The following is a 4957-nucleotide window of genomic DNA, read 5'->3' as shown; positions in this document are numbered from 1 at the left end:
ACTCACTGCTGTGCTGATACCCTTTGAGTCAAGGTCCCTTTTCTACTTCTGCTGTTTCTGAAAAAATTTAACAAGTGCAGCTTAGGCATGTTATGAACAGTTAGCAAATTTCCACACCTGAGAGAGTATGTGGGCTCAGATATCTGGTTTCCTTTGCAAGCAGATGGAGAGGTGAAAATCCTTATGTGGGCTTGTCTCATCCTTCTCTCGAAACCTCCAGAAAAGTAAGAAAATGAAGGCAGGAAGGTGAATGATCCAGACATCAAGTAACTTAGCTCTTCTCACAGGAAGTGAAATTTGCTTAGAAAACCCAAGAGAGAGGAAAAAATCCAGGTGGATACGGAGCACCGCAGTTTTGGCAAATGAGCTATATGAAGAGTGTTAGGGCAGAGCCATCCTAAAGGATTTTAGGAGAAAACACAGTAGAGGCCCTGATGATGGTATCTGCACTGCTCTCTGGGGAGGAGGTCTTTGGGGAGAGCATCTCATGACCTCCCACGTTTTGCATTTATGATCCCTTCTCATCTTTCCCTTTCTGTCACACAATCCTTTCTTTCCTCTTCCTCTTCTTCCCACTCCTTCAATTTACCATTTTATAACATCTCTGGGGCTAATTCTGCAATTGTTTACATGGCATAGGTACATTAGGAAAGCATTTAACACGTTCTGATGTGATTTAGGAGGTGGAAATAGCCATGTGAAGAGCAGGCTCTCGGCAGACCCATAAGTAGTTTGTGGGTCACAATTTGAAAACCTTTTGATGCAAGCACAGCCCAGGCCATTTAGCAACAAGAGCTCCTGGAGAGTCTCCTCATTCAAGTGACTGAGGCTTTTGCAAGGAACAGGAGAACATGAGTTTTCTTTCTGATGGTTTTTGGCAGTTCTAGGGAGGCGTGACTGGCTACTTAAAGATATTTTCCATATTGCTTATCTTTTGTTTTGAGTGCCACATGGTCTGCCATTTCCCTCAGCTCAGATATTGGCCCCAAGGGGACTTAGTCTAATCAGTAAAACACAGAACTAAGCAATCGTGATTAAAACCCAAAATGTTTTAGGCATACTGCTGTTGTTAGTGATACTGGTTTTAAATGCTTTCCCCTCCTCTCTGTCTCCCCTCTCTTAGCGGCTTGTTAAGAGCTCCATGATGCCACTTGTCATCCCGGTGAGCTATGCCAACACAGGATGGATGGAAGGGTGCCACTGCAAATCACATCACTAAAAACATTTTGTAAAGCCTACTGCTGCTATAGCCAAAAAATTCCCTTTTCCTGTGTTACTATCAACATCTTAAATTCTTGATTCCGTATACTTCCAAGTCCTGTCAGTGGATGGATGGTAGCTTGTCTCATTTCCTGTTTTCACTTGCTGTTTCTCAGGTGCTAGCACAACTAGAAAGTCTGAATCATTTTGAAGGTCACCCCCTTCCAAAAAGATTTTCATTGATCCCCCCCCCCCCCCCGTAGTCAACTCTTTATTTTTTTCAGCCTGTTTTTCCACATGAATATTGCTTATTTGGCAACCCTGGCTTTCAGTCTGGCTGCAAGTCCCCCTGCAATACCTTTTGAACCTTTTTGACAAATTTCACCCAAATTTGATTGAAGGGCAGTAGTCTCAGAAACAATCATGTTCCTACAAGATCTGTTAATTCAAACAGCACGCCAGAGGAGCAAGAACTAAATTCATGCCCCCACTGAGCAAACATTATTGTTTCTCTTGGCAACTGGTACTCACTGGCCAACCCGCACCTACTGCGTCTTGCTTTGCGGGACTGTTGGCCGTGGTGTGGGGAGGAGATGAAATTAATGCAGACGGGATGGAGGTGGGCTGAGGGATACAGGGAGCAAGTTTGTTGGAAATCAGGCCTTGCTGCTTCCAGCTCTCCCCACAGGAATTGTTTTGTGGCTAAATTAAATCTATATTGTTTTATTTCAAACATGTCGAAAGCTTGACTTCAGCTTCAAATGGCATTATTTTTATGGAGGTAAAGCCAGTACCTTAATATTTTTTTAACAAAGCCTTCTGAAATGCACATACATTTCCAGTCAGCCGGATTCTTCCTTTTTGCTGAATACTGAACATTCTTTTCTTCCCCTCACTGTTGTCTTTGGCTGTAGAAATTGTACTTTCCACTTTCACAAAAACTGTAGGGGCATTATGAATGCCTGTATTTTTCTTGAGCAGACTTTTTGCTTTCTAACAAAACGGTTACACTAACTCACCTCACGCAAGTTCAGCGTTAAGTATATGACTGTAAAGCACAAGGTGCTTATCTACTTTGCCTGTGTAGTTGCAACTGAAAATTAAATTCTCCTTTGTATTTTCCAATAGAGTGCCATGGTGAATGGTTGAAAAGATGTTGTGTTCTTCTTCAGTGGATAGACTTTGTGATGTGATAGACCTCAAAAAATTGCTCTGAGGTCCTTAAGGAAAACAGGAACACAATTACTCATTATTATCTGTCATAGCAAATTGTTTTATCCAGAATTATAAGTAAAATATCTTAACTGGAAGTTTCTATAGCCAGGTGTTGGCATTGTAAGAAGGAGACCTGTATAGTGTTTCACATTTTCTAATCTAATTACAAACTTTGATTACTGTCTACTGACAGCACTGTCAGCAACGAGAAAGTGTCATTATTCCTACTACACTGATAGGGAGAGTGAAGGGATTTGTCCAGGGTCACCCTGAAAGTGGAAGAGAGTAGGCTGCAGTAAGATACTGGCCTGCATTTTGTTGCCTCAGAGATACACGCTAGAGTGCCAAACCTCCTCACTTAGCTACAAAGTTTTCTTCAAGATTTTATTAACCCATTTTAGAACAGATTTCTTCCATACAGAGAGCTTCAACCTGAGAGACAATTAGCCATATGCATTTTTGCCCGTTATCAGTTTATCAAACTAATGAAAAGAGCTGCGACTTCCCTGCGCTACAAATACCAAAAGCCACACGTAGATATGACTGCAGTTTCACCTCTCTCACCTCCCTACACGACAGCAGTGTAATAATTTGGGGACAGCTTTCTATTTAGCATTCCAGGGTTGTACCAGGAGGCCTATTGCAGATAGATACCATCACTGCAGATGCCCCATTTCTGTTCAAACTTTTGAGACTGCCCAGAAGCCTGGCCACGAGTGAGTGGCTGGCAGCCCAAGACACATGTTCCCTTTGGGGCCATGCTGTCTATGTCATTTCTTTCATCCTAAGGTCTTGCGCTTAGCTACTTAAAATTCTGCAGTTTGCCTTCCTCTTGTCCCTATTTTCAGGAGGCACCAGTGAGGATTCATTTCACCTAGCTTTAACTATCTGAGCAGTAAAAGTGCTACCAAAAAGTCGGCCATTTCATCTTCCCATGTGCTGAGCTGTCTTAAACATCCATTTTAGGATGGAATGGGTCACTTTTTGGAGCTGCCTCCAAGCAGAGGGGGGAACCTTGATGACTAAGTCTGACTAAATGCCTGTTTTATAGTTAGCACAAGACAGGTGAGCTGAATCACCCAAAGAGCAGCGTCCTGACACAAGAGACAGTGCAATCTAACAGGGAGTTGTCTTCATCCCTTCAGCTAAGTCATTTTGAAGGATTTGGGATGCTATAAGTACCTTCACTTCAGATCTTGTCCAGACTAGTTTTGAGATTGCGCAAGGTCTTTGGGAAGCCCATTCCAGTGCTTGACCATCCCCATTTTGAAGAATTCCTTTTTAATATCTAATTGGGATTTCTCTTGCTGCAATGTGGAACCAATGCCTCTCATCTCTTTGCTGTGCACCTCTGAAAGGAGCCTGGCTCCACTTTCTCAATAACCTTCCACCAGTGGAAGACAACACCCAAGTCCCCTCTTACCCCCTGGTTCTCCAGGCTCGATGTACAAACAAGATCCCTCAAAAAGGGATGACAATGGAATTTCCAACTTTTTAATGACTTTTAGGATGAGATTCCCAGAAGGCTCATTCTCTAATTTTTTTATTTCAAGTATTGACCAAACTGATGTATGATTCTCGGCTCTGCAAAGGTACTTATTAAGGCAATGAATTCACGCTGAATGATGGTTGGCACTTCAGAAGAGCCAATGTTGTCCTCAAAACTAACTGCAGTAGAAAAGAGGGATCCCACCGGGGAGTGCTTATGGGGCAATATATCCCTAAATGGGTATGGGATCAGGTTTTACCCTGGTATTTGTACTTCGCAAGAGTTTTGCAGAGGGGCACGTTCGCCCGTGCACGTGAGATTGTTGTGGGGTCAGAAAGAGAGCCCAGGCCGCTTTGGTCCTGATCCAACAGCTCTAGCCAGCTGGGCACGGGCTCACTTTGGTTTTAAACAAGCATAAAACTTTACTTAAAACCTCCTGGAGTTTTCCTTCTTGGATTGGGGGTTTCACCAGATTTGTTTACCTTATAAAAACATACATGTGGAAAGAGTATAAAAAGGTTAACTGTGTCAACAGTGAGCGGCAGTAAAGCATGGTGCAATAAAAGCTGAAAATATTGCCAGTTTCAGAGAAAGTTAAGAGAAACCATCTCCTCACGGCAGTGGAAGTCATGCCACGATGGTTTTTTGCTTCTCTCACACTTGACAGGCTATTTTATAACCAAATCCATGGCTAACAGCAGTAGGGTTTTCCCCTCCATCCAGCACCGTTGGGCTGATGAATCATTGTCCCTTTTTAGCTAATAACTAAATTAAGGTGAGTGCTTTTTCCTCCCGAGCGCCGGAGGCCATCCTCTCCCACCAGCTGCCCCACGGCACGGGCCTGCCAACTGCAGGCGTGTGAGGGTGTAAGGAGCGTGGGTGAGGGTGTAAGGAGTGGGTGCGGGGGTCCGTGGGGGAGTGAAGGGGCCGGGGTGGCTGCTGCCCCTTTAAGGGCGGCCGGGGCCAGGAGCGCTGCCATGGCAACGGCTTGACAGCCGTGACCGGAAGTGATTGGCGGGGGTCAGAGGTCGCCGGTGGCAGCGGGAACATGGC

Source organism: Haliaeetus leucocephalus, unplaced genomic scaffold (genome assembly GCF_000737465.1).
Source record: "Haliaeetus leucocephalus isolate CR32 unplaced genomic scaffold, Haliaeetus_leucocephalus-4.0 Scaffold577, whole genome shotgun sequence".
Classification (NCBI taxonomy): Eukaryota; Metazoa; Chordata; class Aves; order Accipitriformes; family Accipitridae; genus Haliaeetus; species Haliaeetus leucocephalus.
The sequence above is the reverse complement of the archived record's forward strand: the minus strand, read 5'-3'. Positions refer to the sequence as shown.